Genomic DNA, 23655 nt, shown 5'->3' with positions numbered 1-23655 from the left:
CTAGGCCCAAGCAAAACAAGACTAATCTCTCAGATGATGATCATCATTCAGATACTCAAATACCAGGATCACATCCTCCCTGAGTTTCCCCTACTCTAGGCTAACTATCCCCATCCTCAACTGACAACTGAAGGTCTTCCTATGGGCCAGATCTTGAGGTTCTTTGCCATTCTAGCTGACCTCCTCTGGACTACTCTTCAGGGCATAAGTCATCCAATGACATGCATCTACTCTGGCCATTTTAAAGGCATTGAAATCCTAAATGAAACCTTATCAAATATAACCAGAAAGACAGAACCATGAAGAGCTTCAGAGAAATGACCTTGCCCATGGGATAAACTACTCTTACAAAAGGAAAATAAGACAAATAGCTCAAAGGTGGACAACATGTAAAACTTCCAGAAAAGGCTTAAGGGGTACAGCCTGCTGGAGAGAAAAGTGAACCTGCAGTTAAGGAATTCCTTCTGATTCTCCTTACCCATGAAGAAGATACAGTAGGGACATGTTAATAGCCAACTATGCTTTGAAAGCCATTAAAAACCACTGCTCTTGAATCCCAGATTTTTTTTACTGTGTGTTTGATCCTTGGAGAAAATATTCAGCTTTTTGCCTTGATTCCTTGCCAGATTTGGCTAAGGAAACAGACTGATCTTCTATCTGTGCTTATGTATGGACAGCCTTTTTTTTCCTTTCCAAGGGAAAGGACAGCAGGGCCTTCTCTACAGGACAACCTAGTCCCTTATTTCTAATGCAGGACAGCAGGCACTTGTGAATTCACATTCCAGTTCATCTGAGGACAGCGGGTTCTTAATTTGAAAAGTAGATTCATCATAATCACATGAAAAAAGAAAATGACCCGTCTGTGATCCCCAGCAACATCATCCTCAAAAAGTCATTACTAAGCTTGATTTCATACCATTCTAAGGAATACTAGCCCGGTTCCTACCTGATTACTGCTTATGATCCATGGCAGAAAAGCTGGATGCTGAAAACATGAACGGAGCAGTTGTATGTCTGGCAGAAGACCCAGACTCCTTCAAGGCTCAGTGGGACTACTTTGTTTAGCTTGTGTATTTCCTCATCTGTGGTTGTACTGTCACACCCCTCCTCCCACCAGTAGACTATAAGCTCCATGAGGACAGACTTGTCTTTGTTCTCAGCATCTATCATTGTTCCTGGAATATGTTCCATATTGCAGGAACTTACTATATGCCTTTTGGAGCATGAATAAAGGAATAGCAAATGGTGGATAGACACAAAACAGCACATAAGGGGCGAGTAAGTATGAGGGAGTAATGGAGAAGGCAGCATGGCCGGATGCTATGAGGGAGAATTTGCTCTGTCCATTTCAGTTACTCAGAGGAGGATTTGGGGAGCTATTCGAATAAAGGGAAGGTTCTTGAGAAGAAGGGAGAAACTCATTTCCCGAATCAGAGTGGGAGTAGGACTGTCGTTGTTTGTCCTTCGTTCTTCAAGAGGATCATGACATCAGGGAGGATGGTGCCAGGAGACACTGAGACCATTTTTAAGCAGCTAAAGAGTTAGTATTCCTGACACCCACTATCAATCAGGCTTTGTTCATATCCTTCCAGGGTCTACCCAACACTCTGGAGGCTTTCCCCTCGGCTCTTTTCAGTGCTTCACAACTAACAAACCCTATTGTTTTTATTATATTTGTTAACACTTTATTGTTTTTAAAATGCTTTCACAGCCATTACTTCCTTTGATCCTTACAACATACAGATGAGGAAAAATTAAATAATTTGCCCAAAGCCGAAATACAAATAAAGGGCATGCCTTCTGATTCTGGTTTAGACTCATTTCATTTCAACCAAGATGGTATCCTTACTGTTGAAAATCACCTAATTTATGAATTTCTTAATGAAGTTAATGAAATCTTCCCCCACATGAGTTAGGGAAAAATGTTTTCTTAGGTTGGAGCACAGAGCTTATTAGGTGAATTTCAGATATGCAGCTCCCAAGCTAAATCTGGGGCATACACAGGTTCACAGGACTACATTCTCACCAATTACTTCCCTAGTGTGTCCTGTGTCTGGACTCTGAAACTGCTCAGAGCCTGCTATAATAGAAGCTGCTTGAAGGAAGAAATTAGTTTTCATTTTTTTGTTTTTGTGTCCCAGGCATCTAGTATGGTATCTTAAACACAGTGGGCACTTAATAAATGCTTGAAGACTTGAAGATTTGGTTTTCTGCCTTTGGGACATTTCACTAGTCAATGACCTGCATACAAGACACTATGCTTGTTGTTGGGGATCTGGTGATTAAAAGGGAAGATCCCTGCCCTTTAGTAACTTAAAGTCTCATATTAGAGATATGCCAAGGACATGAATTAGTATACTACAAGGTACAGACGTGATAGGGGCAAAGGAGAGATGCAGGAAAAATGTTGTGGAAAAGTAAAAGGGTAAAGAGATGGTTGCCACTGAGGAGATCAGGAAGATTTCATAGGGGAAAGGGCACCAGAGAGGGGCCTTGAAAAGAAGGATTTCAGTAGAAAAAATATGGAGGAAAAAGATTCAAGTCATAGGGAACTGATCTGTGAGTATATAAGAAGGTTGGGGACCGTCCAGTAGTACAGTTTGCTGAAACAAAGAGTACATTAAGAGGAAAAGTGTGAAGAAAAAAAAAACTGATGAGGGAGGTTGGAGCTAAACTATGGAGAGCCTTAAATGCCAGAAGTATTTTATTTTATAGGGTAGAGAAGTAATAGATGGAGGGCCAGTCCTGGAGTCATGAAGACCTGAGTTCAAATCCAACCTCAGCCATTAGCTGAGTCTAGACACTAGGCAAGTTACCTAACCCTGTTTGCCTCAGTTTCCTCAACTGTAAAATGAGCTAGAAAAGGAAATGGCAAACCACTCCAGCATCTTTGCCAAGAAAACCACAAATAGTGTCACAAAGAGTCAGATAGGACTAAAGTGCCTGAAAAACAGATTTTGTTTTACAGGCAATATGGAACCATTCAAAATTCCTGCAGCTAAAGAGTAACACAATCAGGATTTGCATTAGAAAGACTGCCATGAAATTTATGTGGATGGATTAGAACAGGGGGCAGAGTGGAGGGAGGAAGACCAGTTGGCAGAGGTGACGAAAGCCTCAACTAGAGTGACAGAAGTGAGTGGAGTGGAGGGGATGGATGGATAGGTGGATAGATGGATGGATGGACAGATGGATGGGTGGATGGATGGATGGATGGATGCAAGAAAGATCACTGAGGGAAAATCCGTAAGAACTGCCCATTGACTGGATGTGACTAGTGACGAAGCAAAAAGAATGGAACATAACTTTGAGATTTTGAGTTTGGTTGAATAGGATGATGATAATACGATCGAGAGAAATTGCATGGTCAGAAAGGAGGGCAGGTTCAAAGGGTATGATGGGCGCAGATGAAAGGAGATGAGTCAAAAACATAGACAAATTGGACAATTTCTGTGCCATGTCAGCATCTTTGGCAAATGAGGTAATCACATCTAGCCTTCCCTTAAACAGCCTCCCTCTTGCCTCCCCTCAATATTCAATCTTCCCTGGCTACTTTTTCTGCTCTCCTGAGCCTTCTGTCGCACCTCCACTGCAATGTCCTAGGGTCAACAGGAGACTGGGGTTTTCATCTTCCTGCCTGAAATGTAAAATAGAAATGCTACAGGGATCCATGCAGTGTGATTTGCTCCAGGCTTCATTCACACCCTACCAGAGATGGCCCTGTCATGTTACCAGTTGAAATGGTCAGTGATGATTATAATGATTATAACTTTAAAGTTCCACTCAAATACCTGCTCCTCCACAAAGCTTTTCCAGATCCCCAAGTTGTGAGTGTTGTCTACACCTCAATATAACTATTTTTTTGGAAAGCTTATTTGTGTTCATCTGCTCCCTTACCACATCCCTCCACTTCCCCAGCAGAATATTAGATCTTTGTAGAGGGTGTTTTCTGTCTTTCTTTTTAAATTTTATTTATTTTGTTTTTAATTTATGGGATAAAACAAGCCTTTCCATAACATAGTATAGTGAAAAAAATGAATGCCCATGAAACTGCAAATCTATTTCATGTTTATCTTTGCATTCTTAGCAAAGGACCCAACAGGAAATAAATGATACTTATTGAGCTGAAAAGAAAATGAGTAATTTAGAGTTGGCTCTCTGATCTTCCTTAAGGAGGATTGAGCTGTTGCAAAGATGTTTACAAGAATAGATAAGGGAAGTTCATTTCTCCATCTTCTAGCCTTCTCATGAAAGTCATTCTTTTGTAACTGGACAATATTCATACTAGTTTTCCATCAGTGCCTCTGGTATGCACCCACTTCCATACAACGGCATTGAAAGTATTGGAAATGTATTCAGTCCCAGGTGGGTCATGGGACTTTTAAAATCTGAATAATGTTTAAAGCGCTTATTTCTCATAGAATGTATTCACTGATAGAATGTAAGGTCCTTGAGGGTACAGACTATTTCATTTCTGTCTTTGTCTCCCAGTGTGCCTGACACACAGTAGGAACTTAATGAATACTAGTGGGTCAGTTGGTCAGAATTAGAGAAATCCATGTTCAATGTAAATGTGAAGTTCCTAAAGACCACAAATATTTCTCCTTAAAAAATATATATGTATATATATTCTTATGAATCACAGAATATTGGAACTGGTAGGGATTTCAAACATTATCTATTTCAATCCTCTCATTTCAAAGATGAAAAACTAACACTCACCATGGGTGAAATTATTTTACTACTAGTTAGTGGTTTTGCTACTAAAGCTTCGGACTACCACCCCAGCACCCTTCTCCATACTACCGGTTCAGTTGTTTTGTATTTGTGTCCAACTCTTATGACCTCATTTGGGATTTTCTTGGCTAAGATATGGGGGTGGTTTGCCATTTCCTTCTCCAGCTCATTTTACAGATAAGGAAACTGAGACAAACGGGGTTAAGTGACTTGCCCAAGGTCACCCAGCTAGTAAGTGTCTGAATCCAGATTTGAACTCAGGAAGAAGTCTTCTTGACTCCAGGCCCAGAACTGTATCCACTGTGCCACCTGCTGCCCCACCATACCACTAGTGCCTCCCATTTAATAAAGCATAATTCTTAATTCCTTGGATCCCTGGTTTGTTCTGTTTTGTTTTAATTTTATGTCTCCAAAGGGAAAATGCTTGCATACATATATAGAAAGCACTAAAACTTTTTTCTTCAAATTATCAGAAACAATGCTCCAAGGATCTGGTTTTATGGATTATTCCTATCTCTTTACTGAACCAATCAGAATATCTCTATACTCTAGCAGTTGGCCCTTTTTGAGTTGATGTGGACGGTAAAAATTCAACACCTGGTGGTCAACCCTTCTGTCAACAAACCTTTGTGACTTTCACTTGGCTGGTCCTCAGATGATGGTCAACTGTCTAGTCTTAACTTAAAGTCTTTCCAATTTATGAGAATCTGCCAGGCCCTTTGTTTCCAATAGCATTACCTTTGAGTAAACCACCACCATTTACGCCAAGATAAAAGCAGTACAGTCATGGAGGTGCACAAAACAAATCAGTCTGCTTAGGAAGCATCCAGTTCCAGCCCTGAAGAGATGGTGAAGTCTAATAAAAAAGAAAATGAACTTGCTCATTGTAAGGTCAGCTGGTAAGGTAAGCTCCAGTTGAGGAAAATCTAAACACAGGTTGTTGACCTCTTGGTAAACAGACGTATGTCAATATCCATGTCATTCAAGTCCTATCCTTTCAATTCTCTCTCCTGATTTAGTCCAATTGGACCTGTTTCCTGAGTAAGGTTGCTTTATCCAGATGGATGGGAATCTATTAACTTAGCTTCAAGTTCCTCCCCTGCCCCATATTTTACATATCACAGGGAGCTTTTGAAGGGCTGGTGTATGTTTTTTAAAAAAATCTCAAATTATTGAACTCTTATGACTGCTAAATAAGTTGCTGTCTTCACCATCCACATCAAAGACAGTGATGCTCCCAGAGCACAGGCTCCCTTTTTTAAAAAATAGGAAATACCTTGAATTTTGTTTCATGATTTATTGAATTGTGTATACTTCTATGGCTTGGTTCTTTTGTATTAAAAGAAAAATTCAACCCACATCATTTTGTTTGGACGTAATATTTACATGTTGCCCCTACCGCACAAATAGAGGTGCATCATTCCAGGCTCAAAGAACCTCTAAATGGAACAAAATGACAGTGGACGTTAGGTGACATTTCAGTAATAACCAAATATCAGAAAGGATAACAAACTAAAATTTTTTCTTGGTTACATGTTCCCGAGACAAGTGTGACATAGTGCAGAGAGGGTTACTCTTGACATCAAGAAAGCCCATCTTTGGTACATGCTAGCCATGTCACCATTAGTAAGTCACTTCGTACTATTTCCTAAAACTATAAATTGTAGAGGAGTTGCCAATCTAACAGTGGAAGGAGTTTGTATCCCCAGAATTCCCTATACGGTGAAATCGTAGGTATGAATTCTGCTCCCTACCCTTCCATCCCATGTATAAATATATGCTGTATATACGTGCATATGTATTTGTATATTTTCACACACACATAGGCATACACAAATATATATGTTCTATTGTGTCTCCCAAAAATTATTATTAGATTTAAAGCTTTAATAGAATAAAACTGCACTGCAATTTTTAGGTGGTTGGTTATTGTCCTTCATGCTCAAAGAAGACCAATGTCAGAATCCAGGTACGGTGGGTCTGACTGTGGCTGATCAAACCAATATGGGCTTGGAAGACTCTACCACAGGTTGAGCACAAATAGTCCATGTGAGCATTTGGAGCAGAGATGTCTCTAAATTTACACATCTCACCTTTCTTTTGAGCTACTGCAATTCTGTTTTGCCCACAGAGCATAGCACCTTCTTTAACATGGGTATACCATGCTGTGCAGTCCAGTGCCAGACTCTCCCATAGCTCACAATCAATTTCAAAGTTCTTCAGAGACAATTTTTAGGGCACCCCATATAGATAGATAGATAGATAGATAGATAGATAGATAGATAGATAGATAATCTTCTCTATGAGGGTCACAGTTATCTTCATAACTAATATTGATTTTATGATCTCACTTTTTAAATCTAAAAGATAATTAACACGAATTTCACGTGATCTCAAAACATCTTCGGCATCAGTGCTTCTAATACCAATATTGGCCAAGAATACCATGCAACTGAGTTTCTGATTCAAACTGAAGCAAAAGTAGAGAAACAGATTGATGCAGCTACTAAAGAGTGATAACCTCTAGATATCAGTCAGCAAGTATTTTTCAAACTCCCTATTCTGTGCCAGATACCATGATAAGTAATAATAATACAAAGAAAGGCCAAAACAGCCACTGCTCTCTAAGAGCTCACAATGTGATAAAAAATCCCAAGAGCCTACTGCAAGCATGGAATAGTGTTCAACCAAGTGACCTTGAGTTATTGGAACCAACAACGAAAATGCACATTAAATAGATATTTCCCTTACGTGCAGACAAAAGCATAAGTACATTTGTGAATTGTAGGGGAAGTTGCAGGAGTTTTTTCCTATTGGATTGAGTCTCTTATCTTTAAATTTAGGCAAGGAAGACGTCATGGAGGAGTTGAAAGGGGTATCAGAAAGACTACAGATAAGGAATTTATTGATGAAGAAGTTGAAATAGTCAAGGTGAGAGAGATGACTGGGGGCTGGCTGAGGGTGGGCTGAAAATCGATCCAAGACTTCTTGCTTGGGATTATAGTATCAGGATGGCTTTCTAACTATCAACTAGAATGATGGTCTGGGGGAAGGTTGTCAACGGAAAACAAATAATCTCCCTTTCACTATTGTGAAATTAAGGCTATTGTATCTACTGTTGCAGGAAGAATGCTATGGTGGAAGGATTGGACTGAAGGAGAAGGTTCAGCCACTTAAACCTGGGAGAAGGATAGGTACACACACATACATACACATAGATGTATATATGTATATGTATACACACAGAGATGACTCAACATCAACCATCACCAAGAAAGATCTGTCTAACGCCTATTATTTATAGGGCACAATGCTAGGCACTGAGGATATAAAATGGTATGGGAGGACAATGCAACCACACCCCAAGGCCATAGTAGAATGAGCAGAAAGAAGCAGGCCTGTGTCTAAACAAATCATCACAATAAGGTAAGAAGCTAATATGCTGCATGTGGTCCATAGATCCTAGAATTCTAAAACCAAATATTTTCCACCAAGAAAGAACATATTCTTCATCTCAATACTTCTAACCAGAGACCTCCCAAGCTGCATAAGGTGGAAAAAATTCAAGCAAAATAAAAACAAAAAAACCAGCTGGCTAACTCCATTTTTGTATCTACTAAAGGGAGTCATCGTAGTCCTCATTCCTGGCTCTGCCTCTGATCTACTGTTTGAAAAGGGGCCCAAGATAACGTCCCTGGGAAATTTCAGTTTCCAGGAAAATTTTCTAGGCATTCCTAGTATCATTCTGAAGCCCCCTTAAATAAAGGACACTAATGACCAAGCAGCATTAACATTAAACACAGGTGATTTTTTAAGGTGTCAACCTCACCAGATACGTGAGAAGGAAGATAGGGAAATGTATAGTCAGTGACTCACTGATTTGGAAGATTTTCCTGATTGCTTAAATATCCTCAACGCCAAACAAGTCTGTGAACTCTCCTGGAAGGTGTACAAATGCCACTGAGAAGCTTGAAAGGTGAGCATCACCACTAGAAATTGATTGGTGCAAAATGTAGCCAACTTTGCCAATGCTGCCACTGACAGGACCATCATTACCACCACCACCACCACCACCACCAACAAGACACCAAGTGTATCCTATATGCATTTATCTGTGATTCCTACTTGTATACAGCCCCCAAACAATAGTGGTACCATCCAGAGATAATATTCTTAGAGGCAAAGTGACTTTATTGGCTCTAATGACTGGGAGGATGGAGTAAATTTCCTCTATCCAAAGATAACAAGCAGGAATGAGGAATTCCATTAGATGCTCCCAGCTTTAACAAAGGAAGAAAGTCAAAGATGGAATACCCATTTCAAAGTCCCATTTTCCCCCAGGTACTGACATGTACTCAGATACCACTGGAATGAAATGCCAAGTAACATGTCCTAGGAAAAAAAGAATTTTAACCAGCCAGATGAAAGGATTACTCTCCCCATGTCCTTCTAAACAATCACTGCCATATATCTTCTACATATCTCTTTCCCTTTGTTTATAGGCAGTGGATAAAATTCAGGTAATGACCATTCACTCTAAGCAAGGTCCTATTCTTTAAGCACTTGGGAAAAATACGTAAAGGACAAAAATGACATCGAATACTAATTTCAAGAGAAAAAACAAGTATCTTCTATTCTTTTACCCATTGCCACATCAATGAAGCTAATGGTCAAGGGGTCCTTCTTCCCAAAGCCCCATACCTACTGGCATCTCAGAATGCTGAAGTGTTGACAGTTTGGACCTGGAAAAAATATTATTATTATTATTATTTTAATCTAATTCCGAGATCATGCAGGCCGCCAAATTTCCTATATGTAGCCACATTAATGGCGGGAAATTTCCATATTTCCTCCACTCAATGAGTTCTGATGATGTAACTTCTAAGGGGAAAAGAGTTCGAAGGTGATTGCTTTTGTCAACTGATTGCTAGGTCATTGCTAAAGCTACTGTAAGGGAGGTCATTTCTTCACTCCTATATCATTTTGCAGTTTCCAGTCCCATCTATGCTACAGCTCTGTCCCAAGTGCAGTTGGCCAGAACCCCTTGCAAAAGCCAGAACTGCTAAGAAGTAAATCTCTATTACTCAAAGCCTGGGGAACTCACTGAATCCAGGCCACCCAGCATGGAGCCTCCCAGCACATAGTAGGCACTCAAATATTTGTTGAATTAAGTCCATAGAAGGTGAAGGTCAATTACTCCAGAGAGGACAAAGTCTCTTTCTGAGGATTTCCTTGTGCTCCAGGCAAATGCCTCCAGGAGGAGAAATAACTCTCTGATTTGTCACTACATGGAATGTCTGGCCTGCTTTCAGAAAAATCAGAAAAAGAAAGGCTATCTCCCTGGCACATGTCTTAGCACGCCCAGGAGCACCTGCTCAGAATACTTAGGCAAGCATTTTGGAAATTCACATTTTAGGCAGAATCCTGAGACGTTTAGGGGCAATGAAGGCAAAATCAATAGCCCTAGAATCAGGAAAACCTGAGTTCAAAGCCCAACTCAGGCACCTATTGTCTACCTGACCCTATGACAAGTTAGAACCTCTTCCAACTTTAACTTGCTTACCTATAAATTAGGGGAGTTGGACTTGATGAAGCTAATATCCCTTTTAGCTCAAAATCTATGACACTATGATCTGCTGAACCTTCTCTGACATCTCCAGTTGATTTTTTAAAGTCACACTGTAAGTGCAGTTCTTAAAAATATTCCCAAATCCTGGAAGGAAAGGACGGCTACAATTTTTTGCCCTTACATTGAATCAAGAAGGCTTTTTTTTTTTTTAAAGAGTCAGGTTAGCAGCATCTTGGCATCAATTGTTTTTTATTTCTGGTCATTTGCTATGAAGCAGCTGAAAAGACAGAATGGTAGACATACATCTTACAACATACATTTCCCTTTGAACATCAATGTTCATATATCAATGCATCCATTCCATTGAAAGGCCAACAGGAATTGCTCCATTAAAAAAAAAAGTCTTAGGATTATAGGAGCATAAATCTAGAGCTAGAAGGGCCCTCACAAGTCTTATAATCTCCCTTTATTTTGAGGATAGGAGGCCCACAGAGGTTAAGTGATTTGCCTAAAGTCACAGAGGCATCAGAGGTCGGGTTCCACTCCAGAGTTCTGTCGTTATCTTCGGTAGTATTTATTGTGAAAAGAGACCAAACACAACTGTATCTACTAGCAGATGTTCCTATTTCCATGGCAGAACTCTCTGAAATTCATTAAAAAACCAAAATGAAGTAATATCTAGGTAACATTCCCATAATTGCAGCAGTATTCTCTGTCAATAGTATTACATTTATTTACTGATGCCTCCGTACATTAAAAAACCCAGACAAATCATTCCCAACTGAATTTGTTATGCTAAAGAAAAATATGTATATAAATATACATATATCTGTATCAATGACAAAATATTTCATTTAAACACATCTCCATGTTCATATTTTTGTTTAAAAATTAAGATGATCTTCCTTTCCATTTTTTCTTTTAAATTTATTTATTTATTTACAGTTTCCAGCATTCAGTCCCTCGTTTTTGAGTTTCAAATTTTCTCCCCCTCCCTTTCCATTTCTTAAAACCTCACTGGTTCAGAACAGTTTTCTTTTACTTTTGGGGTGTGTGTGTGTGTGTGTGTGGAGATGGTCAGCCAAAGAAAAGGGCAGCCAGTCTGACTTGGTGAAAAAAAATCAGAATTTTAGACTACAGTGATGTAATCCCATTACTGTCCCATAGAGTACAAAACTGTAATTTAAAATAGCCAATAAAAAGACAGGTATGGTTAATTTAAGGAAAAAACGATTTTCCTTAGGCATGTATTAGGTAATAATGTTATGCTACAAATTCTTTAAGATACAAGGACTAACTGCTGGACAGAGAAAATTAAAGAATATTGGAATCCTTGAATGCCAAGGAGATATTAGTACTGTATCTCCCTTAGTAGTAACTAAGATCTCTGAAATTCCTCAAAGAAAATATTTTCTCCTCTTTGCTGAATGAGAATGAATTCCATAGAGCTGGAATGATCACAAATTCTGGAGGACTGCTGTTTGGGTTTTGCTAAGCAGGTAAGAAGTCCTCTCCATTTATGTTACTCTTTCTTTTTCTCTTAAAGTCTATTCGGTAGCTTTTGGGGTGAAGTAGTTTGCAATAGAAAGCCTTTATTAAATATGACCCTTGCTCCATCTTCTTTTCCCATAAAAAAATGAAAATGAAATAACTGATAATAAGAGAACCCAATTATAAGAGGAAATCACCGGCCAATCACCAGTGGCCAAGTGAAAATCAGTGGCCAAGTGAAAACAGTTCTGGACTTGGAGTCAGACAACTTGGGTCTGAATTCCGGATTTGTCATTTACTAACAGATCTCGGGCAAGTCCCAACTTCTCCAGGCTTCATTTTGCTTGTCTGTATACTGGATGTGTGTGTGGGGGTGGGGGGCTGGGGGGGGGGTGTTGGAAGGCATAACCTTTAAGGTCCCTTCCAGCTCTAAAATTATAGGAGTATATGAACCGATAGCTAGGAGGGGCCAATATCCACACCGTCCAAACTACAGGAACCAGACTGAGAGACACTCAGCTTTCTCCGTAGCAGAATGAAACCCTCTAGACCCGAAAGAGAAAACGATGCTGCCAAGCAAAACCTCAAAGAATCCCCTCGCCCTTCACCTATTCTTTGGCGAGGCCGGGGGTGGGGGGTGGGTGGGATGGGGGTGAAAGTTGAAGGTCCCTGGCAATGACCACAACCAGTAGTCCCTCTTTTTCTCCATTCTGACTCCCCCTACAAGGAAGGGCAGGCCCTCACATGGAAGGAGCAAGCTGTGGATGGGGGTGGGCGGCGAGACTCTAGCTCTGGGGGCTTCCGACGCGCGGGCAGCAAACCTCTTCCGAATCAATCCCCTGTCACAGAACTTACTCATCATGGAAACTTCCACTCGGCACCGAGCCTGCCAAGATGCCAAATTACATTTCACACCAGGAAAGACTGTCAACGTTTGGGCTAGGGCTTCGGCGCTCCGGGCCCCATTTCTTAAGAAAAGCAATCCCCCTTCCGCCCCTTTGCTCTCTCGGCTGCGGCGGCGCCCCTGCTCATTCCGAGCTCGGGCGCCCCTTTCCTCTGGCACCACGCTGGGGAGTCTCTCGGCGGCTCCTCCTCCTTCTCCTCCGCCCCTTTCTCTTCCTCCACCACCCCCACCCCCCCGCCAGTGTCCGTATCGGGAGCTCTAACACAGAGCCGGCGAAAGCACCAGGTAATCCGGTGTGGGCTGGCTGCCTGCCTGTGCCCTCCCCGACACCGAATTGCTGCTGCCCGGGCCCCCAGAGGAGCGGACACGAGCTGGGGCGCCCGTCCTGTCCCGGGCCGGCTCGGGCTCCCCGGCTGCCCGCCCACCCCCTCTGCGGTGGCCCGGCACAGCGTGCAGAGGGGGCGGCGTCGGTGCTGTTTACCACCCCCTGGCCAAGGGAAGCCGGGCGCCCGGGCCGCCGTTTAAGAGTCTAAATAAAGGTCTCCAGGAGAAAGCGCAAGCCGTGAGGATTCCTGCAAAGTTAATGCCCTCCCAGGCCAGTTCCCCGGGCTCCGCCGCTGTCTGTCTGCCCCCTCCCCCGGCTGCAGCCCCGATCTGAACCGTCCCGGGTAGTTGGTACGTTTGTGATCACTTACCTGGAGGCACCCAGGCAGCTCCAGGACCGGACGCTCGCCCCTTGACTCGGGCACTTTAATTAGCGTAGGAACCAAGTTATTTTTGTAAGTGGGTCTTCTCTGCTCTCACCTCTCCCAGCCCCAGGTGGACCCCACACCCGCTCCCTGCACTCAGCCTGGGCTAGCCACCCCCCCCTGGCCAAGTCCCGGGGTGCCGCTTACTCCAGAGTCAGCGTCCTTGCTCCCGATCGGTGCGTGTAGGGGTGTGCATGAGTGGGAGAGAGTGTATATGTGTGTCTGCGCGTCTGTGACCTGGTTTCCCTTCGATCGCCTCCCGGCACTGCGCGGTTCAGCCTCACCCGGCTGTTGTGGCAGCGGTGGCGGCGGCGGCGGCGGGGGCAGCGGGAGCCACAGCTACCTCCTTAGCCCCGCCAGGGGCGCAGCGAATGACACGCCCGCCCGCCAGCCCGCCGCACGCACCAGCGCCGCGTACCGCCCGCCGCTAGCTCCGGGACCGCTCCAGCACCCAGCTCCCCACCGCGGGGAGTGGGAGGGGGAGGAGTGAGGGAGAGAAGGAGGGGCTCGTTTCATGGGACTCCCCCACTCTCGCGCCACACCCTTCCCCCCAGGAGCTGCTGTCCCCTTCACCCCTCGGGCCCTTTTTCTCACCTCCCCACTGGGACAGCAGGCAGGCCCTCCCAAGCCCTTAGTCCCTTTTAGGTGGGTGCCAGCGCCCCAGGGGCTGGACTGGAGGAGCTGCCAACAGGAAGAACTCCTTCAGCCTGAGCCATTACACCCTCCCAGCTCGACTACCACCACCACCCCCTCCCCCCCGCCCAGAGCCTCGTGCCCACCCCCTCCTCCCTCCCTCCCGTTGGGCTCCTCAACGTGTTTACAAGTGGCGATATTTCCACCCACCCGACTTTGCAGATCGCTTCTGGCTTAGGATCACAACGGGATTTGTGCGTCATGGTTCGGGGAGGGGAAGGGCGCCTGCGGAGGGGGAGAGATGCTGGGGGTGGGGGTGGGGATGGGGGGGTTGTGGTGAATCGGGGCGGGGAGCTAGGTCGCGTACCGCGGGGCGCAGTGCCCACTGACGCTCCTCCGCTCCGGCTGCCGCCTCCTGCTCCGCCAACTCTCACATTACCCACGCGTAGCCACTTGTGGCGCGGGTGCCATCCCCGGGCCCCTCAGCTCCTCCCCGGGGCGGGACAGGAGGCCTTTTCTTTTCAGTCGTGTGGCGTCCCCTCACCTAGCCTAGGGACCCCTTCCCCCAACACCCCACTGGAGGGGATGGACGAGGGCTGCAGGCAGACATCTGTCATCAAGACGAGGTTGCTAGAGGGGCCCTTTACCGAGGGTTCCTTACATACTCCGCCTCCCACCCCAAGGCCAATAATTTGCGCTGAGAATCCTCAATACCCAGACCCTTTCGGTGGTCCGAGCCCCAAGGGCAGAGTTGCAAACTAACAGGAGTTTACCTCGCTCCGGGCATTATCCCAAGGAGGGCACAGTGGGGGCAGCTTCCCTAAGATGGAATGTGGAGGGCTTGCCAAAGGAAAAGAAACAGGCGGGGAGGCTCCGAAGTCTCGGCTGTAGGTGAAGGCAGGGTCTTAGGGCACGAAGACTGAGCTCCAACAAGGGCATCAGTCCTGCGGAGTTCTACGACAGGAAGCGGTAGTTTTAACAAAAAAATCTGGGGGGAGGGAGGAATTAACCGGTCTCGTACATGGCAGATGCCTATTCAGTGCAAGGCACAGTTCGGGGGTGGGAGGGACGGAGTTGTTACAGAGAAAATAGCCTTTGCCCAGAAAAAGCGTCCGGTGTAGTGAGGCACACAAGACGCCCATACAAAATTAGAATGGGAAAAGAGCATTTGTACAAACGCAGAAAGTGCAAGGCTTCGCACAATCAGTATCTCTCCTGAACTGTTTGAATGACTATACACATGATTATGTCTTCCTTCCTTCCTTCCTTCCTCCCTTCTTCCCTCCCTCCGTTCCTTCCTTCCTTCCTTCCTCTCTCTCTCTCTCTCTCTCGCTCTCTCGCTCTCTCGCCTCATCCATCCATCCTTTGGAGGTGTGTGTGGAGGAGACCATTGATTTCCTTGGAGTAGGAAATCTCCCGGTTCCCCAAACTTCATCCACATATACAGCTCCTTAACGGGTCTGTAATTTAGTGTTCAAATACTGCCTCTGGCAGTTACTCGCTGTTTGGACCTTGGGCAAGGCACTTAACCCGTGACTGCGTCAGTTTCCTCACCTGTAATATGGGTCCTACCTTCCGGTTATTGTGAGGATCGAATGAGATAACGTTTGTAAAGTACTTTGCAAACCTTAAGGCTCTCTATAAACGGAAGTTACTATGGTTGTCGTTGGGGTTGCCGAGTTGGTAGGTCAAACTCAAGTAGAAAAGGGGCCGTTAATCCGTAATAAAGATCCTTGCGGGACGCACGCTGACAGCTGTAAAATGCAATGTAGTCTGTTTTACTGTATTTTTATTTATTTTGTTAAATATTTTCCAGTGACATTTTCATCTGGTTCGGGCCGCACTGGAGACAGACCTTGGCCGGCGGGCTTTGGACTGCGGGTTTGACCACTCTTGCCTAGGGGCACTGAGGTAAGTGACTCACCTAGGGTAGCAGTCAGTAAGTGGCGGAGGAGGAACTAGAATCCAGGATTTTCCGACAAGCCGGTCCTTTATTCGCTAAGGGGAATTGCCTCTCATCATATCAACTTATTTCAACAGATCACCTGTACCTCAGCTTAGCCGCCTGTCTATCATCCTAGGAGGCCTGGGAAGCATCCCAGTCTGGGACAGCCGAGCTAACCGGTCGGGCAGAAATAGAAATTCAGAAAGGATCCCTCCTTCCTCCCCCCTCGCAGTCTGGACTGTGAGGGTCTTGGAGGTGAGTCCTGGGAAGTAAATGGCACCACTTTGAGCTCCCCTAGGCTAGGGGTGGGGGTGGAGCCAAGGATTGAATATGCCAGTAGCAAAGGCAGCGACCCCCTAGATCTCAGGCCCTACCAAACTCGTCTGGGGGTCACGTAGGGGTCCTCAAGCCAGGGCTAGGTAATCTCTCACCACAAGAGTGGCTCCCCAGATTGGAAGGGGAGCATCATGGCATTGCCTGAGTGCAGCCAGAAGCTGGCTTCCTGGGCCTGGAGAAAAGATGCCCACTAAATACCGTCTGTGATCAGGCCTGGACACCCAACCGTCAAGCCCCCTGCTGGTGAGCCAGCTCTGAGAAGCCAGTCTGGTCACTGCAACTGGGCAGAGGAGGGGAGGGCTCTGGCTTCTTGGTGACAGGGACTAGGGGAGCTACCGACTTTTTAAAAATAGCCTTCATTTACCTAATCGAATGTGTCTCTTGTAAGATGGATTTTGATGAGAAAAGGAGGAATTTTTCCTCTAAAGCACTGAAAACTAGGCCCCAAAGCCTGCCACTCTTCTTCTCTTTGTCCTCATGAATCTATCAGGGGACATTATTCTGCCTTGGGGAGACAAAACCTTTTAAAAAATGAAATAGTCTGGTAATGCAACTGTTGATTTTCTTTGTTGTACTTAATTGGTTTGCTATGTGTCTCTGATCTCATTTTGTCTGTACACAGAAGTGTTGAAATAAACAGTAAATTGAAAAACGCAAATAAATAACCTATAGTGAGACTCAATAGTTCAGAAGAAAATCACAATAACAAAGAAACATTATGATGTGTGACTATTTTTCTGGGTTTTACAAAAATGTTTTTCCTATTATGAATATAAATTTATTAAAACCAAATGAACAAAACCCCAGGCTTTGCTAGAACCAAATGTCTGGGGCTCATCTTACTAGTTAATCGATGGCCGAAGGAACCCTCCAATGGAAAAGAACATTCTTTCTGCTTGAACACAAAGAGAAGATGGAATTGTGTTTCTTAAGGAACTTTTTATACAGACTTTACTGCACTGAATTGTGACTCACAATGTTAATTGTGGAGCAGGAGGGTGGCAGACCTGGGCTGGACATGAGCCACTGACACTTGCTCTGTGACCATGGACAAGTCACAACCTCTCCCGGCCACAGTTTCACCACCTTTAAAGTGAAGATAATTTTCAGAGAGTAGTTTTGAGAATCAAATGAGATAGTTGCCATTTCCTGCATTCATCTACCCAACCCCTTCGCTGGTCCAGGGTTTCATCTCTTTTCATCCAGACTATTTCACTTTCATTAATCTCCTGACTTGTCTCCCTGTCTCCAACCCATGCGCCACATGTATGCTGAACTGATATTCTAAAACAAACAACAATATTAACCTCTCTATGCTATGTAAACTCCTTCAGAATCTGGCTCCAACCTATTTCTCTAGACTGATGCCACATGATGCTCCTTCATGTATCGTGTACTAGCCAAAGTGACATTCAATCTCCATCCTCTGGATCTTAGCCTAGACTGTCCTCCCTGCCTGGATTGCCCTCCCTCCTCACCTCCTCTTCTGGGAATCTATAGCTGCCTCCAAGATTCAGCCAAAGAAACATTGCTCACTTTTCCAATTTCTCCACTTGTTACTTCTTTGTCCTTATTTTTTATTTACTGCCCTGTGTATACATTGTTTTCTCTTCATTCCCCGCAAGGATGTAAGCTTCTTGAGGGCAATCTTCATTTCCCCAGCCCATAACACTATACTTGGCCCATCTTTTTATTTTGACTGACCCTCTGATTTCATTGGAATGGGGAGCTCGGTGGTAAGGCACTTCCCTCTCGTAATACAGATTGGCTCCTGCCATTAGAAGCTGTAGCTAGCTTCTAGTCTTGGAGAACAGAGCCCCCTGGGAGTCCTGAACGTGTGTCTTGAAGAGAAGACTTCCTATGAGGCTTATTCTCTAACCACTACCGTAGGCCTATGTACACAAAAGGCAATTAATAAGTGCTTGGTGAGTTGAATGATAAATCGCAACCTTTAAACACTCTATGAATGTCAATTATTGTTGTTATCTAAAATATAAGACTGTGGTTCGTTAATGGATTTGCACATCCAAGGAAGTCTCATACTATACCCTTATCCATCACCACTGGGAACTACATCTTTGGCCCTGAAGCTTACTAGTTCAATGAAGCTGCCTGGTTACCAGAACAGAAACCTGGCTTAATCAAGTATGTTACAGGATACTCCCTCATATGTTACCGTATACAATTATAATGGATTCTAAGATGCCTGCGTCAGCAGTCAGTGCTGCCAAGATCCCAGGGTATCACAGGCCTCTGACTCTCAGAGGAAAGGCAAGAGTTGGGGAGATGGGGTTATGTTATAGATAAGATCATCTGGCTCCTCTGGAGATCTCTTGTTCTCCACCAGTGACAATTACCTGGTAGAGATCTTTACAATAAGAGTGACTCATGAAGCTTGATTAATGGTGCTTCTAGTATACTGCAGTATCTTTGTCAAGAAAACTCCAAACGGGGTCATGAAGAATCAGCTATGACTGAACAACAAAGTTAAAGACAAAGGCCCACTCAGTTCTGAGGTCAGAGGATCCTATGTCTCTAACCATAACCCTAAATATCCCTTCAGAATCCCTCTAGCCTTACCCCTTCATTTTACATATAAGGAGACTACAGTCCAAGGAGATTAAGTCACCTGCTCCAGGTCATACTGGTTGTACCAGAGCTGGGATTTGAACTTTGTACTCCAGTGCCAGGGTGCTTTCCATTTTTCTAGGCTGTCTACAGGTTATAAATATTATCTGAGAAATTCTAGATACTCATGTAAACCACATTCCCCACCCACCACCTCAGTAGGAAAGCCTTCAAATGACAAAACACAAATCTTTGCCTTTTAGACCAAAGAGGAACTTTGATGGTGATTCTTGGCAGAGCCTTTTCAAGATTGCTAGCTGCCATCATCATCGTCATCATCACACTTTGACCTTTCATTGTGATTTATCTGGTGGCAGTGATCTCTCTACCAACACTGACTGCATCTCCCTCCATGAATAAAAGATACCTTCATGACTTACTGTGGAAAAAATGTCTTCACCTTGCAGCCAGCCCTCTGTTGCTGACCTTCTCCATACTCACCTAGGTTGATTGAAGGACAAATCTGTATGCAATTAAACTCAATTCAATCAATATTTATTTAGTATTGATTATGTTCAACGTCCTGCATGAGGTACTGGAATATGAACCTACACCCCAACTCCAAGTCCACTCTGCCTCTCCAATGCCCAGGGCATTCCTGGAAGGTGGTGCCATGACAATGTGTGGCACTCGGGGAATAATGTCATTGGACAGCAGTGATTCCAACTGGGGTAGAGATACAGACAAGGTTATTCTGGAAGCCCTGTGAATAATGCAATGGAAAGAGGAAAGAATAGAAGTAGGGAGACCATTTGGGAGAGGATTACATTGCCAAGGGAAAGGTAATAAGGGTCAGGATGAGGACGGTTTCAGCATGAGAAGAGAGGAAGAGATGAACAGAACAGTCATGGAGGCCAAATCAGTGGGACATGACCCCTGATTGGGCACAGGAAATGACAGAGAGGGAAGAGTGAGAGATGCCTCCAAGGTTGGGAGCTTGGGCTACTCAGAGGATGCTGGTACTCACATTAAAACTGTGGACATTGGCAAAAAGGAGCTAATGGGGAAGAGGATGACATAAGTTTGGTACGCATGAATTCTGAGGTGTTGGTTGGACATCCTGGTGAAGGTGTCCATGGCAGCTGGAAACGTGAGACTGGAATTCAGGGGGTTGGAAAATAATACTCACACTAATAAGGATGATGATGAAGATGATGATGATGATGATGATAGCTAACATCTGTAGCATTATAACGTTTTCAAAGCACTTTACAACTACTATTCTATTTTATCCTCAGAACAATCCTAAGAGTTAGGTGCCATTATTATCCCATTTTAAAGATGAGGAAATTGATGTGAGAGAAATTCTGTGACTAGCAGGGCCACACAGCTAGTGCCTGAGGAAAGCCCATCTCTCAATGACACCTGGCAGCTTCATTAAGTAGTCATGGGTGACATCATCATCACAATTCACATTTGCGAGGTGTAGGGTTTGCAAATGTATTTGAGTTATAACTGATGGATGAAATCACCAAGATGGGCAAAGATAGAGCCATGGTGGTGGGATACTTATGTTAGAAGGGGACCAAAGCCTGTCCAGTATGGTAAAGCAAGCCAGAGCTCTGCTTGCATAATTCTCAAGATCCAGAGTGACCTCCACACCATGTTGGAGCATCTGAAGTAAAATTTATAGGAATCAGTGCTCCATGATCCCTATCTTTGGGGAGAAAGGTAAGAATACCTCTAAAGATGAATTGATCCCTTAGCCTGCTAATTATACAACCAAACTTGACTCTCCAAGAAATCAAGTCCATCAATAAAACAATGTCCTTGGAATATCTATGTGTTCAATTCTTTACTTGTATTACTCTTAAAGAACCTATTAAAACAATTATTGATGGAAAACTGGTGTCAACCTTATTTTGTGCCTGTAGCCCTTGGAAATGTCCAATTATGTTAGGTAAAATCAGAACATTTTAGAAACTAATTACAATATAAACTAAGAAAATAAATATCAGGCACCCTGAAGTTCCTAAAAAGCTTATAGGAAATTGAAGAAAAGCTATAAAATGACATATAATTAAGAAATAATGGGTGAATGTAATTTCTTTCAGGCCTCCCTAACCTAACCCTAACCCTCATCACCTCCTGTCTGGACTCTTACAATAGGCATCTCTCCCTGTCATAAGTCTATCCCCATTCTAGTCCGTCTTCCACTCACCTGCCAAAATGAATTTCCTTAAGTGCAGGTCAGACCATGTCACCTCCCCCACCCTATTCAATTGCCTCCCTATCACTTCCAACACTAAATATCAAATCCTCTGGCATTCAGCCCTTCATAACCTACCTTCCACCTCATGGCCCCCTTCCCCATATTCTGTGTTGCTATGACACTGGCCTCCCTGTAGCTCCTTGAACAAGACACTCCATCTCCTGAGTCTAGGGACTTTTACCAGCTGGCATCCATGCCTGGAATACTCTCCTTCTTCATCTTCTACTGGCTTCCCTGGCTTTTATCAAATCCCAGCTAAAATCCAATCTTTCACAGAAAACCTTTCTTGAGTCCCTTAAAGGGGATGCCTTCTCTTGGTTGATTTCTTTCCAACTGATCCTATATATAGTTTTTTTGTACATAGTTGTCTGCATGTTGTTTCTGCCATTAAAACTTGTGTTCCTTGAGAACAAGGACTGTCTTTTGCCTTTGTTTGTATCCCGTACACTTAGCAAAGTGCCTGGCACATAGTTGGCATTTAATAAACACTTATCAACTGACTAACTTTAGGATGATCTGATGATATGCATTATGCTTGGTACTTTTATCCCTTATTTGAAATATTTTAATAATTGAAAGGTAATTTTTGTCCTTGTTAATGATTCCTCAAAGTGGAAATATTACTTTTGCTTGTTACTTTTCTAATCATCTAATCATATCCACGGTGGCCCAAATAGTTCGAAACTATTTTTGGCTACTAAATTATGAGGTCTATGAGGTCCGAGACTATGTCTTTTCTAAACTTTTTATCCCTCTCCCCCACCCTAGATCCTAACATCCAGATCCTTGGCACACAGGAGACATTTGATACATGCTGAATTCAATCAACTTTATTTTACTAAACATTCCTTGTTTCACTGAAAAACAAAATCATAAAGAAAGCTCCATTGATATTCATTTAAGACAACATTAAATTAAAGAATCATAGCAGAGTAAAAAAGATTTACAGCAAATTAAATTGACACTTTTTTATCAAACATAGTTAACATTTTATTTTTCGGTCTTGTATATATGAAGGAGTCATTGTATATTAGACAGCTGGCCTTGGAACCAGGAAGACCAGGAAGACCTCTGACCCTCTTGTGTCTACTGGCTGCAAGGTCACTTAACCCCTAGGTGCTTGAAGCAATTCCCTAACACTCTAGAATGCTAAGGAGGGGCTGAACTACTTTGGTAGAGAGAGTTTCCTCATCTGGGAGTCCCCTATGCTGATAAAATCGTTAAGTCCTATCCTCACTGCTCCAATCCATGGAAGTCCTCAACATCAGGAAATTGGGAATGCGAAAAAGGTTAGAGATGGAAAAGGCCTGAGACAGCATAGACTCCAAATATGCTTTTTCAGGTGAGGTCTGCTCAAGAAAAGAACACAGACTTTGGAGCCAATGAACCTGGATTCAAATTCTGACATCTGCCATGTCATTTATTAACTACATGAGGTTAGTTCAACTCTCTGGGCCTTGGTTTCCTCATATGTACAATGAGAATGTTGGACTAGATAATCTCTAAACTCCTCTCTGGCTATAATTCACATTGTACTATGAATGAATCTCTAGAGAACAAGGGCTATGCCCATTTTTTTAGGTGGCACAGTGAATAGAGTTCTAGACCTGAGTTCAAATCTGCAGTCAGACATTTACTAGCTAGGTGATCCTGGGCAAGTACTTAGCCTTTGTCTCAGTTTCCTCAACAGTTAAGTGGGCACTATCATAGCACCTACCTCCCAGAGTTGTTGTGAGGATCAAATGAGATAATATTTGTAAAGCATTTAGCACAGTGCCTGGCACATAGTAGATATCATGTAAATGCTTGCTATCGTTATCAGTGGCAGCATTTGTTGTTTAGTCGTTTGTTAGGTATGTCCAACTCTTTGTGACCCCATTTGGGGTTTTCTTGGCAGAGATACTGGAGTGGTTTGCCATTGCCTTCTCCAGCTCATTTTATAGATGAGGAAACTGAGGCCAATAAGGCTACGTGACTTGCCCAGGGTCACACAGCTAGTAAGTGCCCGAGGCTGGATTTGAACTCAGGCAGAGCAGTCTTTCTGACTCATGAAGCTTGATTAATGGTGCTTCTAGTTCCTTCTAAGAAAGATGTCCTTGAATTGGGTGCAGAGTGGCAAGTGGGAAAGAACTGGGTCTCAGTGAGACTGACAGGTCATCTCCCAGCCTGGAGAATTATGATTGGTAGGAGGTACCTTTGCCAGGCTCTCTGGGCTAAGCCCCCTTGACCTTATCATCCTCTCTGTGCTGTGTCGTGTGTGTGTGTGTGTGTGTGTGTGTGTGTGTGTGTGTGTTTCCTCTGGACAAACCTGACATGCAAATTATCTGAAGGCCACGAGCACAGTGTGAGAAAGTCACAATCTCTCTGGGCCTCAACTTCTTTAGATAAGGGTGATAAAATTACATCCTGTCTGAGATCATAGAATTTTAGAGCAAGATGGGATAAAGCAGG

General features: G+C 43.7%; 1 protein-coding gene across 4 annotated transcripts in view; it reads right to left on the bottom strand.

The window, feature by feature from the left end:
• THRB (thyroid hormone receptor beta) overlaps positions 1-23655 on the bottom strand; it is a 432256-nt gene that overhangs the window by 387321 nt on the left and 21280 nt on the right. The window contains exon 1 of one of the 4 annotated variants that reach the window (XM_036759246.1): positions 14045-14106. The exons of 1 other annotated variant lie outside the window; for it this stretch is intronic. The gene's annotated coding sequence lies outside the window, so the exon portion shown is untranslated. Of the gene's footprint in view, positions 1-12652; positions 12778-13597; positions 14107-23655 lie in introns of those variants that run through there. 2 more of the 4 variants (XM_036759242.1, XM_036759244.1) reach the window with 2 other exon arrangements.

The sequence above is a fragment of the Trichosurus vulpecula genome, chromosome 5, assembly GCF_011100635.1.
Source record: "Trichosurus vulpecula isolate mTriVul1 chromosome 5, mTriVul1.pri, whole genome shotgun sequence".
Taxonomy (NCBI): Eukaryota; Metazoa; Chordata; class Mammalia; order Diprotodontia; family Phalangeridae; genus Trichosurus; species Trichosurus vulpecula.
Note: the sequence above shows the minus strand (reverse complement) of the source record. Positions and strands in the feature narration are given on the sequence as shown.